We start from the raw sequence: 16,917 nt of genomic DNA, 5'->3' as shown, positions 1-16,917 counted from the left end.
ACCATCTGGGGGACAGAGAGGAAGAAATAACATCTAGAACATCTACAAGAGTTGTGAGGACCTTACCGAGTTGCTCAGCAGGGAGGTACTACAACACACAGGCACTAGTAGGAAGGCTACTGATTTCCACCTGGATAAGGGGACTCTGGATTTGCCTTCGGACCGACCGAACTCTACCTACCCTGTGGTCTGTACCCTGGACTTTGGATGCTGAAGCCTCTAGTAAAAGGTAAAGAGACTGCAACCTTGTGTCCTCGTTATTCACTGCGCCTTACCACATCCACCATCACCACCTACACTTTTGGGAAGCCCTGGGGATACACTTCACCTGTGGGAAGGTATACCATCTTGCTGCCATAACATCACCCCAGCGGACCCCTAAGCAGCGTCGGTCACCCTGACCGAACACCACAGGTGGCTGTTGTGAATTAGACTTTTTTGGCTCCCTCTTGTGGTCACTAGTGATATGACTCTGGGATTGTCTTTCCTCAGTTTGGCACCCACCTGGGTCATTAGTCCAGGGGTGTTGCTATATGAACTTCCTGAATTCTCAGTCTGGTGCCTGGCATCGTTGTAATCAGTCCTTTCTGTTTGCTCCTGTCTGCTGGTCCTGGTTCTTGCAAAATTAAGCTAAGTCCTGCTTCCTTGTTTTTTGGTTATTTGTATTGCTTTTATTTTTGTCCAGCTTGTACTAAATGTGATTCCTGATTTTGCTGGAAGCTCTAGGGGGCTGGTATTCTCCCCCCGGGCCGTTAGACGGTTCGGGGGTTCTTGAATATCCAGCGTGGAAATTTTGATAGGGTTTTTGCTGACCGTATAAGTCATCTTACTATATTCTGCTATTAGTCAGTGGGCCTCTCTTTGCTAAATATCTAGTTCATTCTTACGTTTGTCTTTTCTTCTTACCTCACCGTTATTATTTGTTGGGGGCTTGTATCCAACTTTTGGGGTCTTTTCTCTGGAGGCAAGAAAGGTCTATCTTTTCCCTTCTAGGGTTAGTTAGTTCTCCGGCTGGCTCGAGACGTCTAGAACCAACGTAGGCACGTTCCCCGGCTGCTGCTATTTGTGGTGCTAGGATTAGATATACGGTCAGCCCAGTTACCACTGCCCTATGAGCTGGTTTTTTGTGTTTGCAGACTTGGTATTTATTTCTGAGACCCTCTGCCATTGGGGTCATAACAGTATGCCAGGCCAAAGTTGAATGTTTAATGCATTGCAGAAGTGGGATAATAAGAAAGGAAATTCTGAGTTTTTTTTTTTTTTTTTCCTCTCTTTCTTCCTCCCCTTTACCTCTGAGTGGCTTGAGCTTGCTGCACACATGAATGTCCAGACCTTGATTACAAGTGTGGACCAGCTTGCTGCTCGTGTGCAGGGCATACAAGATTTTGTTGTCAGTAGTCCTATGTCTGAACCTAAAATACCTATTCCTGAACTGTTCTCTGGAGACCGATTTAAGTTTAGGAATTTCAGGAATAATTGTAAATTGTTTCTATCTCTGAGACCCCGTTCATCTGGTGACTCAGCTCAGCAAGTTAAAATTGTTATCTCTTTCTTACGGGGCGACCCTCAGGATTGGGCCTTCTCGCTAGCGCCAGGAGATCCGGCATTGGCAAATATTGATGCGTTTTTTCTGGCGCTCGGATTGCTTTACGAGGAACCCAATCTTGAAATTCAGGCAGAAAAAGCCTTGCTGGCTATTTCTCAGGGCCAGGATGAAGCTGAAGTGTATTGCCAAAAATTTCGGAAATGGTCCGTGCTTATTCAGTGGAATGAGTGTGCTCTGGCCGCAAATTTCAGAAATGGCCTTTCTGAAGCCATTAAGAATGTGATGGTGGGTTTCTCCATTCCTACAAGTCTGAATGATTCCATGGCGCTGGCTATTCAAATTGACCTGCGTTTGCGGGAGCGCAAAGCCGCTAATCCTCTTGTGGTGTTGTCTGAACAAACACCTGATTTAATGCAATGTGGTAGAATTCAGACTAGAAATGAACGGAAAAATCATAGACGTCAGAATGGGTTGTGTTTTTACTGTGGTGATTCTACACATGTTATATCAGCATGCTCTAAACGCCTAACAAGGGTTGTTAGTCCTGTCGCCATTGGTAATTTGCAACCTAAATTTATTTTGTCTGTGACTTTAATTTGCTCATTGTCTTCCTACCCTGTTATGGCGTTTGTGGATTCAGGTGCTGCCCTGAGTCTTATGGATCTGTCATTTGCCAAGCGCTGTGGTTTTGTTCTTGAGCCATTGGTAAATCCTATCCCTCTTAGAGGTATTGATGCTACGCCATTGGCGGAAAATAAACCGCAGTTTTGGACACAGGTAACCATGTGCATGACTCCTGAACATCGGGAGGTGATTGGTTTTCTTGTTCTGCATAAAATGCATGATTTGGTCGTTTTGGGTCTGCCATGGTTACAGACCCATAATCCAGTCTTGGATTGGAAGGCAATGTCTGTGTCAAGTTGGGGCTGTCAGGGAATTCATGGTGATTCCCCGCCGGTGTCTATTGCTTCCTCTACTCCTTCGGAAGTTCCTGAGTATTTGTCTGATTTTCAGGATGTATTCAGCGAGTCCAGGTCCAGTGCTCTGCCTCCTCATAGGGACTGTGACTGCGCTATAGATTTGATTCCAGGTAGTAAATTTCCTAAGGGAAGACTATTTAATCTGTCTGTACCTGAGCATACCGCAATGCGTTCGTATATCAAGGAATCTCTGGAGAAGGGGCATATCCGTCCATCCTCTTCCCCTCTTGGTGCGGGATTCTTTTTTGTGGCCAAGAAGGACGGATCTTTGAGACCTTGTATTGACTATCGGCTTCTGAATAAAATCACTGTTAAATTTCAGTATCCTTTGCCTCTGTTGTCGGACTTGTTTGCCCGGATTAAAGGTGCCAAGTGGTTCACCAAGATTGATCTTCGTGGTGCGTACAACCTTGTGCGCATTAAGCAAGGAGATGAATGGAAAACTGCATTTAATACGCCCGAAGGTCATTTTGAGTACTTGGTGATGCCTTTTGGGCTCTCTAATGCTCCTTCAGTGTTTCAGTCCTTTATGCATGATATTTTCCGGAAGTATCTGGATAAATTTATGATTGTTTATCTGGATGATATTCTGTTTTTTTCTGATGATTGGGACTCGCATGTAGAGCAGGCCAGGATGGTGTTTCAGGTCTTGCGTGAGAATGCTTTGTTTGTTAAGGGCTCAAAGTGTCTCTTTGGAGTACAGAAGGTTCCCTTTTTGGGTTTTATTTTTTCCCCTTCTGCGGTGGAGATGGACCCAGTCAAGGTCCGAGCTATTCATGATTGGACTCAACCCACGTCAGTTAAGAGTCTTCAGAAGTTCTTGGGTTTTACTAACTTCTACCGTCGTTTTATCGCTAATTTTTCTAGTGTTGTTAAACCTTTGACGGATATGACCAAGAAAGGTTCTGATGTTGCTAATTGGGCTCCTGCAGCCGTGGAAGCTTTCCAAGAGCTGAAGCGCCGGTTTACTTCAGCGCCTGTTTTGTGCCAGCCTGATGTCTCAATTCCCTTTCAGGTTGAAGTGGATGCTTCTGAGATTGGGGCAGGGGCCGTTTTGTCGCAGAGAGGCCCTGGTTGCTCTGTAATGAGACCATGTGCTTTTTTCTCTAGGAAGTTTTCGCCTGCTGAGCGGAATTATGATGTTGGCAATTGGGAGTTGCTGGCCATGAAGTGGGCATTTGAGGAGTGGCGTCATTGGCTCGAGGGTGCTAAGCATCGTGTGGTGGTCTTGACTGATCACAAAAATCTGATGTATCTCGAGTCTGCTAAACGCCTGAATCCTAGACAGGCCCGTTGGTCATTGTTTTTCTCCCGTTTTGACTTTGTGGTCTCGTATTTACCAGGTTCAAAGAATGTGAAGGCTGATGCTCTTTCAAGGAGCTTTGTGCCTGACTCTCCTGGAGTCGCAGAACCAGTTGGTATTCTTAAAGAGGGAGTAATCTTGTCAGCCATTTCTCCGGATTTGCGACGTGTGTTGCAGAGATTTCAGGCTGGTAGACCTGACTCTTGTCCACCTGACAGACTGTTTGTTCCTGATAAGTGGACCAGCAGAGTCATTTCCGAGGTTCATTCCTCGGTGTTGGCAGGGCATCCGGGAATTTTTGGCACCAGAGATTTGGTGGCTAGGTCCTTTTGGTGGCCTTCCTTGTCACTTGATGTGCGGTCATTTGTGCAGTCCTGTGGGACTTGTGCTCGAGCTAAGCCTTGCTGTTCTCGTGCCAGCGGGTTGCTCTTGCCCTTGCCTGTCCCGAAGAGGCCTTGGACACACATTTCCATAGATTTCATTTCAGATCTTCCGGTGTCTCAGGGCATGTCTGTCATCTGGGTGGTATGTGATCGCTTTTCCAAGATGGTCCATTTGGTATCTTTGCCTAAGCTGCCTTCCTCTTCCGATCTGGTTCCTTTGTTCTTTCAGAATGTGGTTCGTTTACACGGCATTCCTGAGAATATCGTGTCTGACAGAGGATCCCAGTTTGTTTCCAGGTTCTGGCGATCCTTTTGTGCTAAGATGGGCATTGATTTGTCGTTTTCGTCTGCCTTTCATCCTCAGACTAATGGACAAATGGAGCGAACTAATCAGACTCTGGAGGCTTATTTGAGGTGTTTTGTTTCTGCAGATCAGGATGATTGGGTGACCTTCTTGCCATTGGCTGAGTTTGCCCTTAATAATCGGGCTAGTTCCGCTACTTTGGTTTCGCCATTTTTCTGCAACTCTGGTTTCCATCCTCGTTTTTCCTCGGGACATGACATGTGGAGTCTTCTGACTGTCCTGGGGTAGATTCTGTGGTGGATAGGTTGCAGCAGATTTGGAATCATGTGGTGGACAACTTAAAGTTGTCACAGGAGAAGGCTCAGCGTTTTGCCAACCGCCGCCGCGGTGTGGGTCCCCGACTTCGTGTTGGGGATTTGGTATGGCTGTCTTCTCGATTTGTTCCTATGAAGGTCTCCTCTCCTAAATTTAAGCCTCACTTCATCGGTCCTTACAAGATATTGGAAATCCTTAATCCTGTGTCCTTTCGCTTGGATCTTCCGGTGTCGTTTGCCATTCACAACGTGTACCATAGGTCTTTGTTGCGGCGGTACGTTGTACCTGTGGTTCCTTCTGTTGAGCCTCCTGCTCCGGTGTTGGTTGAGGGCGAGTTGGAGTACGTGGTGGAGAAGATCTTGGATTCTCATCTCTCCAGGCGGAGGCTTCAGTATCTGGTCAAGTGGAAGGGCTATGGTCAGGAGGATAATTCCTGGGTGGTTGCCTCTGATGTGCATGCGGCCGATTTAGTTCGTGCCTTTCACGCTGCTCATCCTGATCGCCCTGGTGGTCTTGGTGAGGGTTCGGTGACCCCTCCTTAAAGGGGGGGTACTGTTGTGAATTAGACTTTTTTGGCTCCCTCTTGTGGTCACTAGTGATATGACTCTGGGATTGTCTTTCCTCAGTTTGGCACCCACCTGGGTCGTTAGTCCAGGGGTGTTGCTATATGAACTTCCTGAATTCTCAGTCTGGTGCCTGGCATCGTTGTAATCAGTCCTTTCTGTTTGCTCCTGTCTGCTGGTCCTGGTTCTTGCAAAATTAAGCTAAGTCCTGCTTCCTTGTTTTTTGGTTATTTGTATTGCTCTTATTTTTGTCCAGCTTGTACTAAATGTGATTCCTGATTTTGCTGGAAGCTCTAGGGGGCTGGTATTCTCCCCCCGGGCCGTTAGACGGTTCGGGGGTTCTTGAATATCCAGCGTGGAAATTTTGATAGGGTTTTTGCTGACCGTATAAGTCATCTTACTATATTCTGCTATTAGTCAGTGGGCCTCTCTTTGCTAAATATCTAGTTCCTTCTTACGTTTGTCTTTTCTTCTTACCTCACCGTTATTATTTGTTGGGGGCTTGTATCCAACTTTTGGGGTCTTTTCTCTGGAGGCAAGAAAGGTCTATCTTTTCCCTTCTAGGGTTAGTTAGTTCTCCGGCTGGCGCGAGACGTCTAGAACCAACGTAGGCACGTTCCCCGGCTGCTGCTATTTGTGGTGCTAGGATTAGATATACGGTCAGCCCAGTTACCACTGCCCTATGAGCTGGTTTTTTGTGTTTGCAGACTTGGTATTTATTTCTGAGACCCTCTACCATTGGGGTCATAACAGGTGGCGTCACGAACATTATACAAACTTTCCCGTTTATCGGACGCCCCTCAAAGGGCCACGGACTGGGTCGGGCCAACGTGACATCCCCTGAACTGAGAAGAAGGACCCGGTACCGAGTACCCCATTGCCCTTACGTGAGGGGGTGATCCACCACCCTAAGCATACAGCCAGGAAGTATGTAGCAAGCAAAGACATGAGGCCCAGAGCATGGAGCTGGCAGAGGACAGAACTCACAGCATGGCCTGGAGTGGTGACGAGTAAGATGGGGGATGGGAAGCCATGCAATTATGCCGACAGGGATGTTGCATGAATAGTCACATCTCTCCACTCCCATGGGCGTGGAGAACAGTGAATATTCATTCCCTTTAGTAGCAGACACACGTGAAAGCCCGGCCGCTGCAGGAAGCTGGTGGCTGCAGGAAGCCGGGGCTGCAGCTTACACTGTGAGCGCTACTAAATAGCAATAATACTCACTGCTCTCCATGCACATAGTCCTGGCGTGGAGAGCGGTGAGTATTCCGGCAGCTGTCCTCAGCTTGTAATCAGTGCATGACGTCAGTGCCGTGTGCTGCTTACAAGCCTAAGTCAGCTGCTGGCATCGGAACAAGATGCTGCAAGGGAGTGCAGGGATGGTAGGTAAGATGGTTTAGTTTTTAAATGTTTTTTTAATGGGGGCCATGTATGCAAGGATAGGGATGAAGAGTCATGCAGACGATGGGTTTGATGAGCCATGCATGCCAGAATGGGGAAGAAGGGCCATGCATACAAGAATAGGGATGAGGAGGGAGCCATGCATACCAGGATAGATATGAGGATGCCATGTATTCCCCAGGATAGGGATGAGGAGCCATGCATATAAGGATAGGGATGAAGAGCCATGCAAATCAGGATAGGGATGAGTAGCCATGCATGCAAGGATAGGGATGAGGAGCCATGCATACCAGGATAGGGATGAGAAGCCATTCATATGAGGGTATGATGAGGAGCCATGCAATTTTCCGAAATGCGCGTCGGGGTGGGTCGAGGACGGCGTGAGGCTTGATCTTTGATCTTGTGGTATGTTCACTTTCAATCCATTATCAATGTCTGTATAAGCAGCATTAGGTTTGTGCTTGTTATATGTATACACTTTACTTGATTGATATGATGTTCAGCAATTTATCTTGATCTATGACTACTTATGGTGGTTTTACCCCATTAGAGATATTATATAATATTAATCCTTATGCCGCCCACTCGCCCTTGCTTATGTGTTGCTTTGTTGCACAATTAACTTCCGCCATGTCTGTTACCTGTTTTAATCAATAAAGACTTCCTTCTATTTAAGTACTTGGACTATTAGGGTACGTGTCCACCTTCAGGATGGCTGGCGGTTTGGACGGAGCGGCAAACCCGCTCCGCCCTAAGCTCCGCCCCCTTCTGTGACGCGATGATGCCGGATGTGTTCATTGCACACATCCGACCTCATCGCACCCCACACATAGGACCCTGTGTTTTACCTTGCGGCGGGGCAGCGTCACCGCAAGGTAAACGGACATGCTGCGATCTTAAAAGACGCGCAGCATGTCCGGAATCGCAGGGCCGCCGGGTGCGTGTTACCACGCATAGTGGAGACGGGATTTGATAAAATCCCCTCCACTATGCTGTAACATCTGGACGCTGCGTGTTTGACGCTGCGGCTCTGCGCAGCGTCAAACACGCAGCGTGTCCTGAACGTGGAAACATACCCTTAGGCTGTTTCTGTCTATTTAGGTGGTTTCTCATTGAATTAAGCAGCTTGTCCTGTATACGTCCTTTTTAGTGGGGACACTATTTTTCTACTCAATATGTTTGATTTCTGTTGATGTATTCATTCCCCGAGCATAGTATGTTTTCTATATATTTTTATATACGAGCATAGGGATGAGGAGGCCATGCATACCAGAATAGGGATGAGGAGGCCATGCATACCAGAATAGGGATGAGGAGGCCGTGCATACCAGGATGGGGGTGAGGGGGCCGTGCATACCAGGATGGGGGTGAGGAGGCCATGCATATCAGGATAGGGGATGATGGGGCCATGCATACCAGGATAGAGATGAGGAGGCCATGCATACCAGGATAGGGATGAGGAACCATGCATACCAGGATGGGGGTGAGGAGGCCATGCATACCAGGATGGGGATGATGAGGCCATGCATACCAGCATAGAGATGAGGAGCCATGCATACCAGGATAGGGATGAGGAACCATGCATACCAGGATGGGGGTGAGGAGGCCATGCATACCAGGATGGGGATGATGAGGCCATGCATACCAGCATAGAGATGAGGAGCCATGCATACCAGGATAGGGATGGGGAACTATGCATACCAGGATGGGGATGATGGGGCCATGCATACCAGGATAGGGATAAGGAGTCATGTATACCAGGATAGGGATAGAGGACAATGCACACCAGGCTTATACTCAAGTCAATAAGTTTTCCCATTTTTTTGTGGTAAAATTAGGTGCCTCGGCTTTTACTCAGGTCGGCTTATACTCAAATATATACAGCATTTAATAAATTATTTCAAAATTTATGTTACTCAGCAATATTTTTAACGCAATTAAATACATCCTTCATCATAAGTTCCAATTATTCCCATTGGTGTTGCTATTAATCTGTACTGCTAGGGTTAGATTCTGGAGAAAATCAGTCTCCTTCCCCCTCTGGCAGCACTACAGTCTATTCTTACTTTCAAATCCCGCTACTCAATCCTAACAAGCTGAAAAGTGAGCCACAGAGCTGACTGTGGGGAGAATGACTTAACAAGCTTGCCATCAGCAATTAATTCATTAAGTAATACTATTGATTTTGACATCAGATTATGCATATTATCTGTAAATGCCCAAAAGCCTCACCTGATTTTTTTTTAAAGTTTAACCCCTTTCTGACATTTGTCGTAATAATCTGTCCCTGTGCCCTGGGCCTATCCGACCAGGGACATATTATTACTGCACGGCCGCCGGGTGTCAGCTGATTCTGGGCACTTTATCTTTATCTGCTCCCCGCACTTTAACCCACTAAATGCTGCGATCGAAAGTGATTGCAGCATTCTGGGAGCCAGCAGAGGGCTGACAGCCCCACTGCCTTTGGATCGAAGACCCCGCAGCGTGACGCGCGGTCCTGATCATTACCACGGTGACCCAATGCTGCTGCATTCCCATGCTGTACAAGCGATCAGCCTGCAAAGAATGATAGTCTCATATTGGGACAAAGTAAAAAAGTTAAACTTTTTTTTATATACTGTAATTGTGAAAATATTTTAAAACAATATCAAAAATAATAATTAAAAAAGCAAAAGATATTGTATCTATAAATAAATATTCGTATGAAAAAATATAAACAATAAAAGTAGACATATTTGGTTTCACCGCATCCGCAACGACCCGACCTATAAAGCTGTCCCACTAGTTAACCCCTTTAGTGAACACCATAAAAATAAATAAAAAGCAAGGCAAAAAACAATGCTTTATGATCATACCGCCGAACAAAAAGTGGAATAAAACGCGATCAAAAAGGTGGATATAAATAAACATGGTACCGCTGAAAACGTCACCTTGTTCTGCAAAAAACGAGCCGCCATAAAGCTCCATTAGCAGAAAAATGAAAAAGTTATAGCTCTCAGAATAAAGGGATGCAAAAATAATTATTTTTTCCATTTAATAGTTCTTATTGTGTAAAAGCGCTAAAACAAAAAAAACAATATAAACGAGGTATCACTGTAATCGTACTGACCCGAAGATAAAACTGCCTTATCAATTTTACCACACACGGAACGGCATAAACCCAACCAAAAAATAAATTCCTGAATTGCTGGTTTATGTACATTCTGCCTCCCAAAAATCGGAATAGAAAGCGATCAAAAAATGTCATGTGCCTGAAAATGCTACCAATTAAAACGTCAACTAGTCCCACAAGAAACAAGCCCTCACATGACTCTGTGGGTTAAAATATGAAAAAAAGTATAACTCTCAAAATCTGGTGATGCAAAAACTAGTTTTCGCAATAAAAAGCGTCTTTTAGTGTGTGAGAGCAGCAAAACATAAAAACTCGATATAAATCTGGTATCCCTGTAATCGCACCGACCCGAAGAATAAAGTCGCCTAATCACTTATAATGCATGAGGAATGGGGTAAAAAAAAATAAAACCAATCCTTCACCTGCTGTTGATTTTTTGATTCTGCCTCCCAAAGATCGCAGTAAGGCTCAGCGCACATTTTTCCTGCACTTTGCACTGAGAGCTTGCACCCGGGTGTCCGTGTAAATTTCTGAAATACGTGATTCAGATGGAACCTCTGGCGGAAGATTCCCTATAATGAGGCACATGGAGGCACTGTTGATGCCATCTGGCCTGTGATCCTGCAGTGTCCGTGTTTTTAGGATTGCATAAAAGTGCCATCGGCCACAGTTTTTTGCAGTTCTGAAAAGGACACCGCTGAACAGAGGCCAGAGTCCAGAGTAACTCTGCTGCTTCATTATAGTGAATAGATTCCTCAGGGGTTTCATCAGAATCACCTCACTCAGAGATTTAGATGGAAACACCAAAGTAAGTGCTCAGCATTCAGTGCCGGATAAATGTGATCCCAAACATTATGTAAAATGTTTCTAATAAAAGCTTCAACTCAATCCACAAAAAAAGCAAGCCGTCCCTCAGGTCTGTCATCTGTTGACGGAAATATAGGGGGCTTCCGCGTTACTGGTAGCACAAAGGCTCTGGAAAAGCAAAATGGCTCTCCACCTGCCAAAAGAAATTCAGCAAATTCTCCACTCTCAAATGCAAATGCCCTTTCCCTTCTGAGCCCCACAGTATACCTAAGCCACATATTGTGCCCACGTTTGGCATTTCTGAAGTGATGAGAGCCCGTCTAACTTACGGGTGCATGCGTTGGGCATAACATTCTGGTGACTGCAACATACTGGTCTCTACAGCGTACTGGTCACTACAACGGCAGTTTGCAATTTTCATTCGGCAACATTCATTGATGCTTGCTTCTGGAAAATACCCATGGAATCAAAATAGTCACTACACCTGAAGATAAATTCAAGGGGAATAATTTCTAAAATGAGGTCACTTGAGGGGGATACTGCTCTTCTAGCTTAGGGGCTCTGTATATGGAGTCAGCAAACAGTTCTAGGAAAATCTGCGCTCCAGGAAGCAAATAGCGCTCCGTTCCTCCTGAGTCTCTCCGTATGGCTAAGTAGTACTGTACAGCCACGTATAGGGTAATGCCGCATTCAGTAGAAATTGTTGGACAAATTCTGGTGTCACTTCTTGTGTAAAAATGTAAAATCTTTTTGTTGGTAAAAATGTAATTATTTTTTCATCACTGCCCAATGGTTTAAAATTCTGTGACACACCCACGTTGTCAATATGATCACTGCACCCCTAGTTGAATTCATTGGTGTAGTAGAGGTGTAGTTTGTAAAATGGGGCCACTTTTTGGGGTTCTGCTGTTCTGGCACCTCATGTGCTCTCCCAGTGGGTCATGGCACCTGCAAACCACAGCAGTGAAATATTTTGCTCCTTGCCTTCTGAGTTATTGGCACACTCTGGAATAAATGGACCTCAGTTTGTTGTAAAAAAAAATTCTATTAGTGCAGTGCCCCAGGGTCCTGGTCGTTGCAGTAATATCATTCTCCACTGGGGGGAGTGATGTTACGTTTGGAGGCAATAAAGGAGATCTCTTTACCAGGTACCACAAACATACAACACATTTCATACTCCAGTCAACCAGAGGGAGTCAACCATGCTCCTATTTATTAGGGCACTCTTCACACTTAGGTAAAACTGGTGGCCTGGAGAGGAAGTTAGGCAGTTGCTGTCTGAGCTCCGCTCAGGGAGTTGGTCCCTGACAGGGGTGGGATCCTGTCAGAGGCCTAGACAGAAGGTCACAGAGCTGCGCCTGCCCCACGTGTGGCAGTTCCTAAGAAAGGACACAAACAGAGAACTGTATTGTAGAGAGTGAGAAAGAAGTAATAGCAAAAGGAGAGGAAACCAGAAGGAGTTCTGCCCTGCACAGGCTGCCTCCTTCTGAGGCGCAGGATCCGGCAGCCGGAACACCGAGAGAGCAACAGTCCTTTATGCCTTGCTCTAGAGACCGGCAGGACAGCTAATTTCACGTTACTGATCTGCCCCATACCCAGGAGGCAAGGTGGCACCCACGAGAGGCCGGGGCATGATAGAGTCCCTGTAAAAAGCCTCAGGCCACCGGTCATACAGGTTGTCCTATCCATCTGGGGGACAGAGAGAGAGACATAACATCTAGAACATCTACAACAGTTGTGAGGACCTTATGAGAGGCTCAGCAATAAGGCACTATAACACCAAGGCGCTAGAGGAAGGCTACTGATTTCCACCTGGATAAGGGGACTCTGGATTTGCCGCCGGGACTCTGCCTGCCCTGTGATCTGGTGCTCTGGACTGTGGATGCTGAAGCCTTCAGTAAAAAGGTAAAGAGACTGCAACCTTGTGTCCTCGTTCTTCACTGCGCCTCTCACCATCCACCACCTACACACTGGGAAGCCCTGGGGATACACTTCACCTGTGGGAAGATATACCATCTAGCTGCCATAACATCACCCCAGCAGACCCCTTAAAGCAGCGTCGGTCACCCTGACCGAGTACCACAGGTGACGTCACGACCTTTTCCTATTACAACGGACCTCCCGAGGGCCACGGACCAGGTCAGCCACCGTGACATCCCCCTTGAGAACCGAAGGACCCGGTACCGAGTACCTCTAGCCCTTGGGGGCGCTCCATTAGCTCGTAGAAAAATGAAAAACTTGGGGCTAAAACAACCTTTTAGTGATACAAATATAATTTATTCTTTCTTCACTGCTCATGGTATAAAATTCTGTGAGGCACATGTGGTGTCAATATGATCACTGCACCCTTAGATGAATTCATTGGGTAATGTAGTTTGTAAAATTTGTTCACATCTAGGTGGTTTTTCACTGTTTAGGCACATGAGGGGCTCTCCAAATGCAACATGGGGTCCGCCAATTGTTCCAGGAAATTTTGCATTCAAAAAGTCAAATTGTGCTCCTTCTGTTTCGAGCTCTGTTGTGTGCCCAAACTGTGGTTTTCTCCCTCATATGGGGTATTGGCATGCTCAGGAGAAATTACACAACACATTTTGGGGTCCACTTTTTCCTGTTAACCTTGTCAAAATAAAAAAAATTGGATCTGAAGTAATATTTTTGTTAAAAAAAATTAAATGTTCATTTTTTTCCACATTCCAAAAATTCCTGTGAAGCACCTGAAGGGTTGATAAACTTCTTGAATGTGTTTTGAGCACCTTGAGGTGTGCAGTTTTTAGAATGGTGTCACTTTTGGGTGTCTTCTATCATATAGACCCCTCAAAGTGAATTCAAATGTGAGGTGGTCCCTAAAAAATATGGTTTTGTAAATTTTGTTGTAAAATGAGAAATTGCTGGTCAATAGTGTTGAGCGATACTTTCCGATATCGGAAAGTATCGGTATCGGAAAGTATCGGCCGATACCGTCAAAATATCGGATCCAATCCGATACCGATACCCGATCCCAATGCAAGTCAATGGGACGAAAATATCGGAATTAAAATAAACCCTTTATAAACTTGTAGGTTCATTCTACATGAAGGAAAACAACTAAGAATAATGTAGGATGTATTGGGGGACGTGGCGGAGATATTAAAGGGACAGAGGTTTAGCCCAATGTAATAGAATAGCAGGATTTTTAATTTTTTTTTATGAAGTTCGGCGTTAGAAAGAATTTGACTATGTTATTTTTTTTTTTTTTTATGTCAGATATTGATGTTTCACTACTTCCACGCCCTTCACCTTCTTTTTTACTTCTCCCACGCTTTCTTCTTAATTATCCTCATCATCAGCTTCTTTGACATCAACTTCTTCACCTTATTCATCTTCTTCTTCATCTTCTACCTATTATTTTTTGGGTTACATTGTTCATATTCTTTTTATTTTACTATTATCTTCATCATATTCAACTTCTTCATCATATTCTTATTTGTGACAGGCATTCCCGTAGTTGTTATCTATAAAAGTTTGAAGATTACACCTTCCGTTCTGCCTGTCACAAACCAGTTACATTTGTCCGCGTTCAGTTTGGCCTGCAGCATCAGGCTTTATCCAGGGGCACCACGAGGAGGAACGGACTCACCCCCATACACTGCTTAGTCTTCTTCTGCTTATAATTTACATAATATTTTTTTGCTCTGATATTTTGTGTTATGCTTAATGTCCTTCTGCTCTTTGTTCTGCAGCCTCTTGTTCTTCTGCTTCTCGGTCTTCCAGGTCGTCGTCGTCTCCAGGGTCGTCGTCTCCGGGGTCGTCGTCATCGGGGTGGTCTCCGGGGTCGTCGTCATCGGGGTGGTCTTCAGGGTCATCGTCTCCAGGGTCGTCGTCATCACGGTGGTTGTCGTCTCTGGTGTCGTCGTCATCTTAGGGGTGTTCTTCCGGGTCATCGTGTTTAGTCTCTTGAACTTGGAAATGTAGCAGAAGGTACAAGAAGGCTGAGAAAATGCCGAGAACCAGCTGATGGAACTGGAACTCGGATGGCTACCCGAAGGTCCAAGAGCCAATGGAACTACCGAGGACCAGCTGACGTTACTGGAACCCGGTTACTAAGCAGGAGGTACCCGTGCCTGAAAGCACTACCAAGGACCACCTGACGTTGGTGGAACTCGGATACCCAGAGGGAGGCACCTAAGCCAAAGGCTCTGCCCGGAACCAGCTGACGGTACTGGAACCAGGATGGGGAGCAGAAGGTACAAGAGCAAAAGACACTGCCGAGAACCAGCTGACGGTGCTGGAACCCGGATGGGTAGCCGAAGGTCCAAGAGCCAATGGAACTACCGAGGACCAGCTGACGTTACTGGAACCCGGTTACTAAGCAGGAGGTACCCGTGCCTGAAAGCACTACCAAGGACCACCTGACGTTGGTGGAACTCGGATACCCAGAGGGAGGCACCTAAGCCAAAGGCTCTGCCCGGAACCAGCTGACGGTACTGGAACCAGGATGTGGAGCAGAAGGTACAAGAGCAAGTGTCTGCGTGGCTTTTGCAGGACACGTTGCCGGCTGCACAGCAGGGGAACAGCTGGCGGTGCTGGACCCCACTGACACATTGGCGAGGTGTTTGGCTCTGTGCAGCCAGCACTTCCGGACAGCAACGAGCGGTGTTGTAGCCCGGGCTCTGCAGGGGGAGCAGAGTGTAGGCCGAAGCCTACTTGAACCAATTTCAAAGGTAACCTTTAACCCCCCCTCAGGGGTTAGAAAGTAGAAGAGCCACAGCTTATGCAGCAGTAGTGCTGCACAAGTCAAAGGTTGCTCTTTTAATTTCGCTCCTTGCACACGCTGAATGAAACACGTATAACATTTAGCCCTTTATACAGTCAAACTGTGTTGGAGGCGCGAGTTCCCTTTGTAATGAGACGCAGCACAGGTGTCAAGAATCCCACCTTGGTGCTGGGTGCAGCCTCCCGAGCGTTGTTATTTGCTGTACAGGAGTCTGCGCTGTCGTGTTATCCCCTGGCCTAGCGCCGTTAGCGCTGCCCATCTTCTGGCATCATGTAATGTCGGCCGGTGCGGTTCGCGATGCCCATGAATCCCAGCCCCGCAGTGTCTTAACATTGTTAAAACACTGCGGGGCTGGGATTCAGGGCCTGGCGCAGCACATATGTTCGCCTCTCACACTCGGGTCCTTACACCCGCTTCAGACTGTGCGGCGTCATCTGATCCCTTATCGCATGCCACGGCCATGAAGCCGCACAGTCCGAAGAAGGCGGAAGGAGAGGAGGGACAGGCGAACTGATGCACTGATCCTGCCCATCAATCACACCCTCGCAGTCCCAATAAATAAGACACCGAGGGGCGTTGTGTGGGTCAGGGCGGCCGCAGAGGCGCAGGCAGCCAAACAATGATGCCAGAAGACGGGCAGCGCTACCAAGGGGGTTGCAGCGTGTCATTACAAAGGAAAGTCACACCACCGGGACGGTTAAATGGTCACACAGAGGACACATTGCAGACGTGTTTTCAGTTCCACATGTGCGAGGAGAATACGTTTCTGAGCCACCTTGCACACATGCAGCATTACCGCTGTACAAGGTGGCTGGATAACGTAAAAACGCCTGGGGGAGGGGGGACAGGTTCCCTTCAATTTCAGTTCTTGTGTCTGCGTGGCTTTTGCAGGACACGTTGCCGGCTGCACAGCAGGGGAACAGCTGGCGGTGCTGGACCCCACTGACACATTGGCTGGTGTTTTTCTCTGTGCAGCTAGCACATCTGGGCAAAAACTGGCGGTGTGTTAGAGCCCAGGGACAGCAGGAGGAGGAGCAGGAGGAGGAGGAGCAGGGGGAGGGGAGTGTAGGCCGAAGCCTGCACAGGCGGCAGCTTTGGGTGTGTTGTGTCTGCGTGGCTTTTGCAGGACACGTTGCCGGCTACACAGCAGGGGAACAGCTGGCGGTGCTGGACCCCACTGACACATTGGCGAGGTGTTTGGCTCTGTGCAGCCAGCACTTCCGGACAGCAACTAGCGTTGTTGGAGCCCGGGCTCTGCAGGTGGAGCAGAGTGTAGGCCGAAGCCTAATTGAACCGATTTCAAAAGTCACCTTTAACCCCCCCTCAGGGGTTACAAAGTAGAAGAGCCACAGCTTATGCAGCAGCAGTGCTGCGCAAGTCAAAGGTTGCTCTTGTAATTTTTCTCCTTGCACACGCTGAATGGAACACGTATAACATTTAGCCCTTT

The sequence above is a fragment of the Ranitomeya variabilis genome, chromosome 8 (assembly GCF_051348905.1).
Source record: "Ranitomeya variabilis isolate aRanVar5 chromosome 8, aRanVar5.hap1, whole genome shotgun sequence".
Lineage (NCBI taxonomy): Eukaryota > Metazoa > Chordata > Amphibia > Anura > Dendrobatidae > Ranitomeya > Ranitomeya variabilis.
The sequence above is the reverse complement of the archived record's forward strand: the minus strand, read 5'-3'. Positions refer to the sequence as shown.